Source organism: Sciurus vulgaris, assembly GCF_902686455.1.
Source record: "Sciurus vulgaris genome assembly, chromosome: 3".
Taxonomy (NCBI): domain Eukaryota; kingdom Metazoa; phylum Chordata; class Mammalia; order Rodentia; family Sciuridae; genus Sciurus; species Sciurus vulgaris.
The window spans coordinates 67,488,750-67,506,293 of NC_136463.1; the positions used below are offsets into that span (position 1 = coordinate 67,488,750).

Genomic DNA, 17,544 nt, shown 5'->3' on the forward strand with positions numbered 1-17,544 from the left:
TCCTCTGTATTTATTTCCACTTAACATAATATTACAAATATGGTCATGTTCTTACACAGCCTTCATAATTAGCATCTGTGTGCACGACAGCCCAGCCATCCGGCGCTGGGCCTCAGCGCACAGAACCACCCAATTGCCACCGGACAGCCTTGCTTTCTTTTTCTATATTACAGATAACTCAAGTAGCCTCATAAATTCTGCTTTTCTATTGCGCTACTGCCTCAGGGAAAACTCCCATGGAAGGACAAAGGGGATCAAAGGTGATATATTATCCTGGTGTCACTGATGGGGAGAGGAGCGCCAGGAGGGTGCAGGCATGATCTACTACACTAGGTGCTCAATAAATGCACAGAGAATGAGTACATGTGCCTCGCCCATGTGACAGTCTGAGGGGGTGGCAGAGCACTGGCCCAGGGCAGGCTGTGGTCTGCCACCTGCCACACGGTCAGAAAGCACAGCATGTATGAGTCAGGAGCATGGCCTTGCAGAGTAGGGTCAAGTCCCAGCACCCAAACTCCACTGTCACCAAGAAATGAGGGCTGAGCCCAGGCACAGTGGCGCACACCTGTAATCCCAGCAGCTCGGGAGGCTGAGGCAGGAGGATCACAGCCAGCCTCAACAACTTAGTGAGGCCTCAAGCAACTCAGCAAGACCCTGTCTCAAAATAAAACATAAAAAGGGCTGGGAATGTGGCTCAGTGGTTGAGTGTCTCTGGGTTCAAAAAAACAGAAAAAGAAAGAAAAAAAAAAAAAAGAAAGAAAGAAATGAGGGCTGAGTTTCAAAATCCCTTCAGATTCTACAGGACAGAGGTAGGGCCCAGTGAAGAGGCCACAGGAAGCCCAGCAACCTTCTCTTCTCATGACTCCACTCTCTTCTCTCCCTCTCCCCAGGCCCAGGGTCTGTGTGTGCAGGTGGCACATGGCAGCCAGCACCTCCCTGCAGTTCCACCTCCTTAGGATGCTCCAGCAGCCCTGTCCCGCTCCTCCTGCATCCCCAGCAGTTCCATTTAATAGGCAACATATTTTACATATTTATTCACTGTCAACTCTCCTCCCAGCACTAAAGCGTAAGTTCCAGAAAGCCTATACTTGTATCTATTGTGTTCACTATTATTTCACTAGGCCCAGAATAATGTCCCATCCCAGAAGGGGTGCTAATTAAATACTTGGTGAAAGAATACACAGCACAATATAAATGTATTCTCAGCCAAGTGTTGTGGCACATGCCTGTAATCCCACTGACTAGGGAGGCTGAGGCAAGAGGATCACAAGTTCAAGGCCAGCCTCAGAGATTTAGCAAGACCATGTCTCAAAGTTAAAAGAAAAAAACAATTTTTTTAATTTTTTTTTTTTTAAAAGGGCTGTGGATGTAGCTCCATAGTAAAGAACCCCTGGGTTCAATCCCCAATATCAAAAATATTAATTAATTAATTTTAAAAATTCTTACTTTGTGCCAGGCATTACATAGCTTATCTCATTTACTATAAACAACAACCCTATTACAATTCTTATTTTACAGATGGACCAACTATTGCCCAGGCAGGTTAAGCTACTTGCCCAAAGACACACAGTAGTCAGGGAGGGAGCAGAGTTTGGACCCAGGCCATCAAGCACCAGAACCTATGTTTTCACCTACTATGGGGTGTTGCTCACCTTCCTGGTCTTACATCCAAAGACAGAAGTGGTCCATGGACCAGCAGAGCTTTCCAGAACAATGCCAAGATGCCCATCCTGAGATCAGAAATGGGAAAAAAGGAGGGACAATGAGGTGAGGTGAGGTGGCGGGCCAAGTCTGCATGTGCTCCACTTCTCCCGGGGAGTAGCAGGTCTGATTTTCAGAAATCAAGCATGGCCTGCTTGATTTGATTGATTGATTTCTGCTTTATTTCTGGTTTGGCAGCCAGAGTAAGAAGGGCCAGTTTGCTGTCACAAATGGATTGGGGCTTTGACAAGCCGGGTGCTCAGAGAATAAATCCTGCCAGACTAAGAAACTGCTTAAACCAAACAGGGCCAGAGAAGAAGTTTAATGTAAGCTATTAGATGCCCAAGACAAGGTCTGGTCATTTGAGGCCACCTAAGTCTTTGTCTAAGAATAGTCAGAAGGCCCCTCTGATTGATGGGTCAAAGGCAGGAGGGCATTGTGCAAGAGGAGAAGTTTCCATTGGCCACGTGGCAAATCGCAACCCGCATGGCTGTATGCACACCAGTATTACAAGTGATATTTTTGACTTTGGGTTTCTTTTCTTTCTAAACTACTTCCTAAAATTCTTAAATGTGTCAAGGATGTCGCTGCAAGAGTAGCCCAGGGCTCTGTCTCAAATGCTCACCTCTCCTCACAAACCACCAGGCAAACCACACAGAACAGGTTTCCTGTCCCCTAAAAAGGCAAGTTTCCATTCGCTGATGGATTCTTCCTTGCTCTGTTTCATCCCCTCGGCCACAGTGAGTCAGGGCCACTGAGGGGAATCTCCCCAGGGACCTGTCACCTTCTTCTACGATTGGCCACCAACATTTAAAGTCTAACTGCAAAAGCTCCCTCCATCAGCCCGAGTACCACCAACAGAGCTGCCTTTCGAACTGGAGTGCTTCAAAGAGAGGCAAGACTCTGAGATGGAAATAATCCACTCTGAGGAATCAGGTGAGAGCCTCCACCTGCCAGGAGCCACCCACCTCCAGCTCTGCCTCCTTCTCTATGCTACTCCAGATTCCCATGCTGTTATTTCATCCTGTTCCACCCCTTCAAATGGTAAGAAAAAGGAGAGATTTTCAAACCCTTTTCCACCCAGCATTATTTCATCCAAAATGCCGGTGCAAAGCCTTTTCTGATCTCTTCCTACCTCAAGCAAGACCCCCAAGGTCAAGCAGATTTGTGAGGTTCAATGAAACAAACAGAAATGTAAATTCAGACAATTCTAGAGTTGAACCCCAACTCCCCCAAGTACTGGATGTCTTCGGCCCTACTTCCTCATCCTCAAAGTAGGTTCATAAAGGTATCACTGAACTCCTGTAAAAAGCTTGCTATGTAAAAATTGGCTCGTCTGTATCGGTTGAGCCATAGCAGTGAAGCAGGGGACCAGGAGTCTAAGCGATTCTGTTCCCAGGATCTGGCCTTCCCTCCTGTGCGAGGAACCCAAGGAGCTCATTAACTCTGGTCAAAGCTGGCACCGTATCAGAGCATGTAAAGAGTCTGGGGGCCAAAAAGGTACTTGGGACACAGTGAGGGGGAAGATACACCCCTCGGCCCGCAGTGACACGCCAGGCACTGTTCTGGCATCAGGGACACCCTAGCCTGCATCATCAGCCTCCGCCCCACAAAATGGCAACCAACATCTTCCAGCAGGTCCATGCCCCAGAATGCCACGAGGCCCTCACCTCCCTAAGCGAACACATTCTAGACCTCCTCAGCCTCATCCCTCGAAACTCATTCTCCAAAGGAAGGAGCCACGAAGGGAACAATGTCCCCAGGTCCCCATTCCCAGCAAGAGCCACAGTGCAAAGTCCTCTGTAGAGCAAGAACGGGGCAGGGCAGAGCGGCCCAGGAAGAAGGGGTTTCCCACGTCTGTTTCTCAGGCATGTTTCCCATAAGTGAGTGCCAGACACTCACACCTGGTCTGGGCAGCCCCACATCTGAGCTGGCAACCTCGGTTCCCAGGCCCCCTCCCCTGGCAGAGATCCAGGGTGCCCCCAGCCAGGCTGGACCTGCCAGAACTTACATCAGAGAACTAAGCTCATTGCCACAGCGAAGGCTGGCAGCAGAGTCCTGCACACCTAGGTGCACAGATGAGTCAGCGGTGCCGCCTGGAAGCCTCCTTCACACCTCACCAGCGCCTTCTGTGGCTTCACTCATCCGCAAACTCCCCCGCAAAGGTGACTTTCTGGAACACAATGCACTGCTTATGCGCACTGATATCCCAGAACCCTGCCTGGAACACCGTTGGGGTGTGGTGGGGGTGGGGGTGCCCTCCCTTCCTACTGAGTCCCAGGCACCTCTCTGGCCCTTGAGCATACCAAGCTGGCTTCTGCCCCAAGACTCCTGCACATGCTGGTCCCTCTGCCTGGAATCTCCTTCAAGGCTACAGTGGCCTTATTATTTGAAACTCAGTCCAAGCACCCCTCTTCTCAGGAAAGGAGGCCTTTCCAACCACCCAGACTAAAGCAGTGACCTCCTTTCCCACTGTCATCACTCCCTAATGCATTTCCGGTTTTCTTTGTCTCACACCACTTGTGTCTGCTACCAGCTTACTGTCTTTCCATTATAGGAACTCCATTACAGGAACTCCTCTGTCTTTACTGTTCTCTCCCCAATGCCTGGCTCACAGCAGAGGCTCAACAGTAATGCAATCCACGGACAGAAGAGAGAAATGACTAGCAAATGCAAGATGGAGAATAAATTAACAAGGCCAAAGAAGGTTTTATTACAGGGAGTGGAGAAAAGAAGGCACAAAGGCCGAAAACGATTATTATCTTTTGTCATTGTACTGGAGATTTAACTGAGCCACATCCCCAGCCCTTTTTCTTTTATTTTGAGACGGTCTCACTAAGTTGCTAAGGCTGGCCTTGAACTTGCAATCCTCCCATCTCATTCTCCCTAGTTGCTGGGATTAATATAGGTGTATGCCACCATACTCAGCCCAAAAAGGATTATTAAAAATAATATATAGGGGGTTGCGTGCATCTCAGTGGTACAGCACTTGCCTAGCATGCATGAGGCCCTGGGTTCAATCCCCAGCACCACAAAAAAAATATATATATATTATTATTATTAATATGTAAGATACTTACCCAGGAGTACAATTTTTAAGCTCACCAGCATTCAAAAAGCATAAAATGGAGATCAGTTTAGTAATTCCTATCACAGAAAGAAGATAGGAAAGAAAGGGATGGATCCATGCCCTTTGACCAATGATTCCATTCCTTGGAATTTTTCCAAGGAAATGAATTCAGAATAAGAACAAAAATAAAGAGGTGCCTATATGAAAACGATGCCTGTCACACTGTTTATGTAATCGCAGAAATCTGGAAACAACCAAAATGTCCAATAACAGGGGAAATGCTTTGGCAAATAGCAGCATATCCAGAATATCACACAGCAATTAAACTGACAGAAAGGGAAATGATAGATAAACACAGGAAAGTTTTTAGAATAATGTTAAGCAAGAGGAGGTTTAAAAAGATATATGAAAGCTGGGCATGGTGGCTCAAGCCTGCAAACCCAGGGGCTCGGGAGGCTGAGGCAGGAGGCTCTTGAGTTCAAAACCATCCTCAGCAACGGTGAGGCGCTAAGCTACTCAGTGAGACCCTGTCTCTAAATAAAATACCAAAAAGGGCTGGGGAATGGCTCAGTGGTCGCCCCTGAGTTCAACCCCTGGTACAAAAAAAACACAATAGACCAAAAGATACTTCCTACTAAATCCGAGGCACTGTGCAGCACACATGCCATAACCCCTCACAAGAGTCCTATTCCCTGGACCCTCCATTTGACCCAGCTATCCCACTCCTTGGCCTATACCCAAAGGATCTAAAATCAGCATACTACAGAGATACAGCCACATCAATGTTCATAGCTGCTCAATTCACAATAGCCAGACTATGGAACCAACCTAGATGCCCTTCAATTGACGAGTGGATAAAGAAACTGTGGTATATATACACAATGGAATATTACTCAGCCATAAAGAATGACAAAATTATGGCATTTGCAGGCAAATGGATGAAATTGGAGAATATCATGCTAAGTGAGATAAGCCAATCTCAAAAAGACAAGGGACGAATGATATCGCTAATAAGTGGAGGATGACACATAATGGGGGGGAGGGAAGGGTTAGTGTTAGGGTTAGAGTTAGGGTTAGGGAGGGGGGCAAGTATGGAGGAAGAAAGTACTGTATAGAGGGTAAAGAGGGATGGGAGGGGTGGGGGGAAGGGGAAAAAATAACAGAATGAATCAAACAACATTATTGTATGTGGATTTATAAAAAAAAAAAAAAAAAAAAAAAGAATTTTGAAGCAAACAAGGATGTTCACATTTTATCTAAAAGTGTACTGCTCTCAGAAATATTTATTACTGAAATAATAAAATCAATCTGAATCAAGAAAAAAAAAAAAAAAAGAGTCCTATTCCCTTTTGAACTGAGGTGCAAAGACCTAAGAACTGCCCATGGCCACAGACATTGCAATGCAAAACGGGCCATGAATGTGTCGTTCTCACCCCACAGAAGCCCATGCACACCCTGACACCCTTGCTGAGTCCTTTCCTGCAATGACATCATGATGGTGCTGGGGGCTAAACCCAGATCAGCCAGCAAGTGACAGAGCAACTGAGAAATACGGCAAAACACAAAACAGCAGAACCGACAAAAGAAAACCACCTCTGTTGGGGACAAGAGACCACAGAGAAAAGACATGAGCAAAGAATTTCAGGAAGGACCAAGTAGAGCCATGAGATGGAACCGCAAAGGACATGGAAGTTCCTTCCAGGTGCTGGGGCACACTCAGGCGGGAACCTCAGAAATGGACAGAGAACAGCATCGGCCAGTTACTCAAAGACCCTTCTTCCTGGGACCCACACGCAGTAGCACTCAGTAGATGTTGGCAAAAGTACATTCATCCTCATGATGTGGATAATGCAACAAAGCATCAGTAGAGCCATGGAAAAGGGTGTCCAGGACTGCAGGGCAGGTCACATAGTGTGACTGAGGGCTCGGTATTGGGCCTCCTTACACACTCCCAGTACTGCCCCAGGCAGGGCTGCAGGAATAGGGAAGAGGCTTCTCACTCAGACAGTGGTCTTCAGTACAATAGGAGCTGTGCAGGCTGGCAGGAGCCAGAGCCCGCTTGGGAACAGTGAAGGCAAGCAAAACCACCTTTTCACAGAAAAATACTAATAAATAAAAGCCTGCTGAGTACAGCTCTACCTGGGGACAGAGGATCTTCTGATCTCACTGGGTCTCTCTGCTTACTTGACACTAAAGGCCCAAGGTCATCATTTCCAAAACTGGACTCATTCAAAGGATGGGAGTGTTGATCAGTGGTAAAGCACTTGTCTAGCTTGCATGAAGTCCTGGGTTCAATCCCCAGCACCACAAAAAAAAAAAAAAAAGGAAAAGAAAATTCCCTTCAAAGTCAGGCATGGTGGCACACACCTATAATACCAGGCACAAGGATCGCCACAAGGACCCCAAGTTCAAGGCCAGCCTCAGCAACTTAGCAAGACCCTATCTTTTAAAAAAACAAGTGTGTGTGTGTGTGTGTGTGTGTGTGTGTGTGTGTGTGTGTGTGTGTGTGTGTATATATATATATATATATATCTCCTCAGTGGTAAAGTACCCTGGGTTCAATCCCCAGTACCAAAAATAAAAAATAGCTGGGCGTGGTGGCATACGCCTTTAATCCCAGTGGCTAAGGCAGGAGGATGGCAAGTTCAAAGTCAGCCTCAGCAACAACAAGGTGTTAAGCAACTCGGTGAGATCCTGTATCTAATAAAATATTTTTAAAGAGTTGGGGATATAGCTCAGGGGTTGAGTTCAATCCCCAGTACCAAAAAATAAATAAATAAACAAAAATAAAATTTTTAAAAAGCAGGCTTACACAGAGTATAAATGTGCTAGATGACCCAAGATTGGCCAGAGCTGGTTACTGCAGAGTCACCACCTAGGAATCATCATTACCTTCTCTCGACTTTTGTATATGTATGAACATTTCCACAATAAAGTTTTAAAAAAATGTGAACTCAAGACCCAAGTATTTCAGCCAAGAATCACTAGGGCCTGGCCCAAGCTTTGGGCCTGCCCTCTGGAACCCAAAGGCTACCGGAAATCTTTAATACTTGGGCTGGGGGTGTGGCTCAGTGGTAGAGCGCTTACTTAGCACAAGGAAGGCACACTCAATCCCCAGCACTACAAAAAAAAAATATATATATATATATTTTATATATATATATATATATAAAATAATTACACTGTGCCTACAGATTTTCCAGTTGGAACAAAGGAATTTACAAATGCCAGCTGGGTGGTGGAGGCAGGAAAAATTAGACTGTCCAGGTTCAAGTGACAGCTCAGTCTCTCCTTAACTGGGTAACTTTGGGCAGGTCACTGAACCTCTCTGCACCTCAGTTTCATCTGTAAAACAGGGGTAATGAGAGGACCTTCCTTCCAAGACTACTGAGGCGTACAAGCCCCACAACGCCCTCACCCAGGGCACCAGGCAGCAGAGTAAGCTCACAGTAAATGTCAGCTCTGATGACACATCCATTTTGTAACAGGTATAGATGGTTGTTTTGGAAACCACACATCCATTTGACTCAGTGATCTGGGGAAGATGAAATGGAGTAGAAGCAGCGCTGTCATTCTGAAACCTCCAGAAGCTCTGTAGGAGCCACCCGCTAGCGCCCCCAGAGTGGCCCCAGCCAGCCCTGGCCTCTGAGGGTCATGGGGCCAAAAAGCCACCACCAGCAACAGGAAGCTGCTTCCTTTCCTCTCCCTTCAGAGCCAGCATTTCCTTTTTTGTTTTTAAAAAGCATTCCTCGTCTGCAGCCCAGCCCTTCCCTCCACTCGGCCCCGGGCTCAAACACACCCACAGCCGGCTGCATTTCTCTTGCAGTGTTTCTGCCCACCAGAGGGACCCTGAGGTTCCCGGTGGGCCTGGAGGGCCCTCAGCACTAGCTAGGCACACCTGAGGCCAAGAGAAGGCAGGACACAATGGCTCTGGGCACGGTTTTCCTCCGCGATTTCCCTCTTGCTGGAAAGGTGAACCATGTCTTTAAGTGCTAATGTGGGGCCCAGAGCCCTCTGCCACCCTTGGTAAAACACCTCCTTCCACAAAAATCAACTTCTCAAGGCTGGCTACTTCTCAAGGCTGGCTGAGTCTGCAGGGACGCCAGCTTCTCTTCACCAGGCCCGATTCTGTCTGCAACTCCAAAAGTGACCCCCATTTCATAAAACCTAAAACAAAAAACACTAGCTAACACACAGCCTACAGCTCCGGTCTTTCCCTACTCATGGCTGAGGCTGTGCTTCCAACCACATTCAAAGGGGCAAAGACCCTCTGGAATGAGTAAGTTTTGGGAACCCTTGCTGCAGTAATTCTCAGGGCCTTTAAAACACAAATCCTCATGCTCGGGACCTCCAGAAGGGAGATGGTCAGACGTGACACATTTAAAGTTACACGAATCCCTCTTTCCCAGGAGCATCTTACAGGATACAGTATGGGAAAGGCTGCATTTGTTTTCTCCAAGGGACCCAGGCTTCTTGTTGGGGTAAGAGTCCTCAAGACAGTGCTGAATGAGTGAGAACACTGAGATCACTTTTTTAAAAAATTACATGTAACTTTGTTTTTCTTGTTTGTTTTCACTTATCAGAAAAAATTCTGTGTGCACCAGGAGTGAGGTCGGTCCTGCTAATCCATATTAAAAGTAAACCAGCCAGGCGCAGTGGCACACGCCTGTAACTCCAGCAACTCAGGAGGCTGAGGCAGGAGGATTGCAAGTCCAAGGCCAGCCTGGGCAACTTAGTAAGACCCTGTCTCTAAAAATTAAAAGGGCTGGGGAAGTGGCTCAGTGGTAGAGCACCCCTGTGTTCAATCCCCAGTACCAAAAACTAAACAAATTAATTGGCTAATCTGGCACTCAAAACTTCCAGGGACCACATGAAAGAAGGCCCCACCACCCCACTCATCTCATTAGATTCGCAGAAAACAAAACCCTTGGGATCAATATGTTGCCAATATACGCATTCACTTTATGCTGCTCGAAACGTTATTTTTAATGGTCATAGCTGGCCTAGTTCACATACCACATATTTTATTTTCCTGTCCTTTTTTTTTTTTTTTTTAACTTTGAACACAAGTTTTAATTCATTCTCACAATTATTCTGAGGATAGAAAAATGAAAAGGGGGAGGGAAAAAGCAAGCAAGTAGGATGACTTCAGCCCCATCATCTGGAAAGGCAGTCTGCCCGGTTAAAGCACACTGCGGCCACAAATGCCAGGACAACAGAGAAATACAGACACACATAAATATGCAGATTTGCTATGTCGTGGCGGCTGCTTGGACAGATGAGAAACGGTCACCTGGGAATAAATGACAAAGCATTTTTTTCATCTCAACAGCTGTCCTCAGAGTCCACCTGGCCCTCTCCTGCTCTGGAATCAGGAAGAAAGCCAAGACGGACACAAAGATACTGGATGAAAAGGTGGTACCTTCTTGGAAGCAGCTGGAAAGAATTTATAACATTATCTTGACAGCAAAACCAGCAAAAATAGATTGCGGTAGAGAATGAAAAATCTGCATGAATTTTTAAGACAAACACCAGGCCCCACAGGAGTGAAGGTTTTCAGGGCATCTCCACGGAAGACTGGGTAGGCCTTGAAATTCGCAGCCACGGACTCAAGATGATCCATGTGGGCTGAGCCAGGCTCACCCAAAGGATACTCCAGAGGACTCTCCAAGAATCTGTCAGATCCTCAGGATCCCTAAGACATTGGACGGGCAAGGAGCACACCCATTTGCTTCTTCTTGCAGGAAAACCCTTGAGGTGGAGACCCACATCCCTGGAAAGTAGAACTGGAAGCCTGCTGTGTCCCCCCTCAGTCAGCAAAGCAAGTTCAAGGTAGTATCATGTCTCATTCAAGAGTCTTTTTTTTTTTTTTGCAGTGCTGGGGATCGAACCCAGGGCCATGTGCTTGTAAGGCAAGCACTTTACCAACTGAGCTATCTCCCCAGCCCCCTCATTCGTAAGTCCTTGAGCCCCCAGGTCTGACTCCCAGCTCGGTGCTCCTCTATTGACCTCTCTCGATTAACTCTCCCTGACAGGTGCTCCTGGCAAGTCCCTTCCCCATGTTCTGTTTCCCCACCTGCATGGTGAAAGGGTGAGTAGGCATGGAGGTGCACACCTAGAATCCCAGCCACTCGGGAGATTAAGACAGGAGAATCGCAAGTTCAAGGGCAGCCTCAGCAACTTAGGGAGACCCTGTCTCAAAATAAAAACTAAAAAAGGGCATGGGACATGGCTCAGTGGTAGAGTGCCCCTGGGTTCAATTCCAAGTCTACTAAATCGACCCCAAAGCCAGGCATGCCAAAGGCTCTCTGATCAACATTTGTAACTGCTGAACCCAGGCTGTAGCACATGAAGTGTGTCCTGAGCTTCCAGGGAGCAAGATTTCACCAGGCACTGTGCACTGCGCAAAGGTCGCCAGTGCCTAGACACAGACACCTCAAGTCCAGTGCTCCCTCTGCTGTCTTGGAGCCAGGAAAGGTCCTTCTACTTGGTCAGCCCAAGGGGACTCCCCTGTGCTGCAGGCAACCATGAAACTAGAACCCACAATCCTTGACACATAACCCAGAACTTCAGACACAAGCAACCACAAAACTAGAACCCAGAATTCCTGACAGGACTTCAGCCACCAGGTCATGTCCCATTCCTTATACAAACCCCTGGACATGCCAGGCACAGTGATCACATGCTTGTCACCTTAGCTTGTCAACTCAGGAGGCTAAGGCAAGAGGATGGCAAGTTCAAGGCCAGCCTCAGCAACTTAGAAAGACCTGTGTCAAAATAAAAACTAACGAAAAGTGAGATGCAGCTCAGTGGTACAGCACATGACTAGCATGCGCAAGGCCCTGGGTTCAATCCCAGTACTGCAAAAATTAAAAGATAAATAAAAAACCTGGACTTGGACATGGCCAAAAATGTAGTAACAAAGGGATAAACATATAAAGGCTACCATTTCATAAACCCTGGCATTCCCACTGGGAAGTGGGGAAAATGTCACACCCTGGAGATTTTAAATGAACAGACATCAAATGTGTTCACAGAGCTTTGATCCAGCAAATTCCACTTCTAGGAAGATACTCATTGTAGCATAGTTTATTGAAAAAACAGCCTGAAGAGCCAACATTGGGGTCTGGTTAGAAGAATGTCTGGTATAACCACAGTGCAGTCACTGTAGTGGTGCCGCGGGCCATGGTGCTGAGAAAGACAACATGTGCAAGGCATTGATAAGCACTGGTGTCCACTGTGTGCAAATACAGACAGTAGAAAGTAGAAAGGCTGGAAGAATATTCAGGAAGTAATTCAGAGGTGATACTATGAGGGATTTTTTTTGGTCTGCCTTTTTAAAAATATTTTAATTAAAAGTAGACTGCTAAAGAACATGCTACTTATCAGAAGAATTGTCTAGAAAGAATAAGGCAGGGAGTCATTAAAAAAATTATGAGTAAGTTGATCTCCAGACAGCTTCTCATTTCTCAGGATGAGACCAGCCCTGGGCTGGTTGCTTCAGGGCTTGCCAACAGAGCCTGTCTGTGAGGATTTGATGGGCTGGCCATGAGGGACATAGCCCCATGCCAAAGGCTAGACAGCCTGGGGTGACCACCAATCAGCCCAGTGATGGAGACTCCAGGCACCATATGCCCTTGGGCCTGATTTTTGTTATTGGCCATTTCCTTGGTGTCAACAGTCATGACCTTGACCAGAACCACCACCACCATGTCTACAGGCAGCTGCAAAGTTCAGAATGTGAGCTCCCAAGACAGTCAGCTCAGGTTCAACTACCTACTCTGTATCTTAATCCCTCTGAGCCATAATTTCCTCATCTTCAAAATAGGGATAGAACCTCACAGAGTCATTTTAAGTGTTCAACAGAGTGACATAAGGCAAGAGTCTAGCAGAGTGCTCGACACAAAGCAGGTGGCCAAGAATGTTCCTCATTCTGTGTGGGTCCTCTCCGTGCAAAGGTCATTCCTGGCAACCCCAGAGGCAAAAATTCAGCTTCCCCTCTGAGCTGAACGTAAAGAGAGATTCCCAACAGCCTATTCTGGAAGGATGCCCTTTTTAAAAGCACAGCTCAGAGACATAGTCACTGGCTTTGCTACTTCTCCACACCTCTCTGCAAGACATTGTCACCACAGGTCAATGCTGCATGGTCCCTCTCCAGACTCAGAAGGCAGGCAGGATGAAAATACTTCTGGTGTAGAATGCCACTTTCCAGGATTTTGAGCCAACCCAGGCCACAGGGAGAAGACGAAACAGCCCAGAAAGTAAAGAAGCATCCCCACCCCTGTCCCCAGGCAGCAAACCCCAGCCTTCATGCTCCCACACTGTCCTGGGCTGCACATGTGCTCAGGCCTCCCTCCAGCACCCCCAGCCCTCTCCAGCTCACAGTCTCTGGAAACTGCAGGTCCCCCTCCAGGCCCTCAGGAAGTAGGTTTGTCCTGAGAAAAAGTTGCCAAGGTGAAAGTGGACACCAAAAGGGACAGTGCCACAGCTCTGTATTCCTTCAAGGAATATTACAGTCACCCAGGCACAGGGTTAAAACCAAGGCAGAGAAATGCCACACTCTAGGACAGTGGCTGAGTCAGGAAAGGAAAGCCAGCTTTCAGTCTCAGTTCTGCCAGGGATGAGCCACTTGGGAGAAGTCATCAAGTCTCTAGGATTATTTCCCATAGAGCCAAGAAGTTGGACTGGCTAACACTTCAGTGTGATTCCCAGGGCAGGGCCCAGTGCCTAGCATTCCCTGGGAGCCAGGGCACTGGAGGCACTGCTGTCCACTTATGCAAGGCCCCTTTAGACTGAAAGTGCCCCTCAAGCCCCAAGACAGGAGGGGATCCCACCTGTCAGAACCCTTGCCAAAGAGCTGCCCAGCAGAGTTCAGGAAACAGCAGCAGCTTGAGCATGTCCACGTGTGCCCCAAGGACCTGATGCGAAGACACAGGACGCCCCTCACCACTTCCAGCAGTTGTACTACGTGGATGCTCATGGAAGGCACAAGGAAAGCTGAAGTCCTCCATACAGCAGGGATCTGCCCTCTGCACAGTCCACTTGAGTGAGGATCAGGCCTCTCTGACCTGACATCCCCCCCCACCCCTGCCCCCAGTACCTCTTGGCTCCAGAGCAACTTCTCAAAGAAGTGGCCAAAGTGCACAAAGACTATGCTTACCATGACCCCCAATGTCCTCTCCCCTGGGGATCATGTCTCCAGTCAGCTTGCATAAGCACAAGGTAGGGAGCCTGGGTAAGGCCGAGACTGTATCTGGGAAGAGCTAGAGGGCTGGCAGGGATGAGCAAGTTACAATGTACCCAAAAAAAAGTGAATCTGGGGGGAGACTGAGGCAGGAGGATCACAAGTTCAAAGCCAGCCTCAGGGACTTAGCAAGGCCCTAAGTAACTCAGAGAGACCCTGTCTCTAAATAAAATACAAAAAAGGGCTGGGGATGTGGCTCAGTGGTTGAGTGACCAAGTTCAATCCCTGGTACACCCCCCAAAAGTGAATCTCACCAGGTGATGCGAACATCTCACCAGCACAGGGCACACATGGGACCCACAGAGGATGAAGGGATGAACTGGTTTGAGACAGACCCAGCTGTGAGGCAGGCCAGGTGTCCCTCTTTTTTTTTTTTTTTTTTTTTTTTTTTTTTTTTTTTGTGGTGCTGGGGATCGAACCCAGGGCCTGTGCTTGTAAGGCAAGCACTTTACCAACTGAGCTATCTCCCCAGCCCCCAGGTGTCCCTCTTTAAGCACAGCTGGGGAGTGGGAACAGTCCACTTGCCTTTCAGGGGTCTGAGACAAGGAGACAAGGCACCAGGAGCAATCAGGATAAAATGAGTCCTACAACTTGTCTATAGATTGACTCTGGTAGTTTCTCCTGCCCATTCCATTCAGAGAGGAAAAGTGTGTGTGTATGTGTGTGTGTGTAACATTACACCTTGCCTTTTCCACCATTTTCAATCCAAGTTGAGTGGCTCCACGGAGAAAAATCTGTCACGGGGCAGCCAAGAATGCCAGTCACAACCTGAGATCTTAGGCAACAGCAGCCTGCCTCTGATCAGGGTCTTCCAGGGACATCTCACGTGCTGCTTCTCCTCCTAAGTGTTCATTTAATGAGGACCAGAGTGGGCTGTGGTTCCTAAGGTTCTGTAAGAAGTCTGATGTAGTTGCATAAGCCAAGCCCTGTGGCCAGACCCTTCTTCAAAAGCCAGGAATCTAATGTCGCAAGCATAGTCTCTGGGGCCTGGTCTGGTGGTAAGAGGAGTCTGCAGAACAGGAAAGAAAGCCAAAGGGACACTGGCCTCCCGCCTGGCCTCTCCAGTGCGACTGGGGGTGGGCCATCCCCACCCAGTTGCTGGGATTACTTCCTGCACTGTGTCATCCACCTCTAGGAAATCAGAGCCAGCTGTAAGAAGTTCCTTCTCTGAAAGAGGCCCTAGGGCCTGGATACCACTGGATACTCACCAGGGAGCTTCTAGCTAAAATGCCACAGGTGTGAGCAGACCATCCCCATTTTACAGACAAGGGAGCTTGACAGAAGTCATGGGACTTGCCCAAGGCCACACAGACCAAGTCAAGACGGCTTTCAAAGCTGTGAGCTTCACTACACTGCTCCTATCAAGATTCTTGTAGTAATAAACTTAGCTTCTACTTTATCAGTCCAGTAAATCTGGATTTTAGAATTGTTCTAAAATATGGATATGAACAAAGTGTTCACTAATGCTTCGTTCAACCCGACCAAGCCTCCTTCACTAAAGCACAGAAGGCAGAGCTGTGGGAGCCCTCAGAGACCCATGCCAGCCTCCTCATTTTGCAGATAAGAAGGTTTAAGCCTCCAGGAAAAAGTTATTCACCCAAACTAGCTGGTGGCAGCTCCAGAAACTAGTTCCAGGGGTCTAAATTCCTATCCCAAAGAGCATCTCCCACCTTGCCTTTTCGGGGAATAGGCGACCCCAAATCCATACCACAGTGGAAAGAACAGGGAGGTAGGCATTAGTCTCATTCACACTGCAAGTTGCCTTTGGGCCTTCTTGGCCTTCTGGCTGCCAGAGATGACCATTAAAACACATTCATCAGAGAAGCCACTGAGTAAACCAGCACTGAGACCCCAACAGCTGGACGCTTTGGGGTGTCACAATGCTGCACCTTTATCTAAATGAGCAGAGAATGAACAGCACACCATTCTCCTATATTCACCCTGGAATCCAGGAACACTTCAGAGCAACACGGGGACCATCCGACACAGGCCAACACAGAGAACATTCTCTCAGCCCAACAACACAGCGGTCCAACCAGACACACACTGCTGGACAACGACCCCTCCTCCCAGAACTAAGCCACACAGGCCCCCTATTGTGTCAGCTTAAAAACTGAACTTTGCTGGGCAAACAACTCAGCTGTGTTCCAGAACTCAGTTTCATTTGGAAAACGGTAGCCCACATACAGAAAGACATGTTGGAGGACTTGGTTGGCTTGGTTTTTAAGCAATGCACTGGTCAGTGCTGCTAGAACATCAATAATAATAATAATAATAATGATAATAATAATAATAATAATAGACAACACTAATTGGATTCTTCCAATGTCCCTGGATTTGTAGCTTTTAAGAAAATAAAACTAAGGGAGAGTCACTCCCAGCGTTTCAGATCAAACAAGGATTCAGGATTGCAGTGTGTGTGAAGGGAGGACTGGTCTTTGAAAAATTATGGCAATGACCATCCTGTCTGCCCTCTGACAGCTGGCAGAGGCAATTAGCAATAACAAGGGGGTGGGTGCACTGAGGATCTAATAAAACAAAACATCCCCAAAACCTACAGGAGACCAGATGTGGCAATGCATGATAGCAATGACCCTCTTCAAGGCAGGGCAGCTATTAACTGGCCCCTAGAATTTCAGAGGTCTACCAGTCCCTGGACAAAAGCAAGTTGGGAATGCACTAGTTTCCCTCTATTGTGTAAGGGGATGGGGGGAGCTCCCCCTTCTGAGAACCGAAACAACCCTTCTGGCTGATTCTTCCAAATCCTTTTAATGCTGTACTTCCCAGCTTATAATTTGAGAGAGGAGGCCCACCTATCTTATTTCTTCACTTGAGGCAGACTCTACCAGAAACCCTTAAGTAGTGTCATCTTCCCACCAAAAGCTTCCTTCCCCAGCATAATCCTTCCTAAGCCAAAACCCACGTTTAGGGGGGAGCTGGGGAAGGCAGTGGGTAATTACATTTTGAGGAATGAAAGGCTGTGGCATCAGGAAAGGAAAGTACCAAACGCCTGAACAGCAAAAATGCAGTTTCAGCAAACACTTTATGAAAAGCAACAGACAAGACCTGGAGGAGAGGAAAGAAAGGGACAAGAACCGGACCAGGGCAGGAGGGGAAGGCAGAGGGCAGCTGGCCTGTGCTCACATTTCAGGGGACCTCCCCCTCCCCGTCACCTCGGCCCACGAGGAAAAGTCCAACGCGTGACTCAGTGGGACAATGATTACGGCAGACCCTGGAAATAGGGGGTGGGGGGCGAAGAGAAGGTTGGCAGGGGAATTCAACGCACAGCCCACGCCGGTCACCGGCTCCTCCAGCTCCCATCCCGGTTCCCACTCCGCGCCCCCTCCTCCAAAAATCCTGCCCAAGGTGAGTGCTGATCCTGGGTCCTCGAGCTGCCGCATCAGCGAGGGAGGGGACGGAGGAAGCCTTCAAGGGGGAGACCAGGCTCCAGGATGCAACTCGGGAAGGAGTGAGCTGGGGCCGCTCCTCTCAACCAGCCCGGGTCCCCGACCCTCTGGTGCAGCGAACC

General features: G+C 48.0%; 1 protein-coding gene across 3 annotated transcripts in view; it reads right to left on the bottom strand.

Moving 5' to 3' along the window:
• Positions 1-17,544, bottom strand: part of KSR1 (kinase suppressor of ras 1) — a 144,271-nt gene that overhangs the window by 126,241 nt on the left and 486 nt on the right. The gene's annotated exons all lie outside the window — the stretch shown is intronic.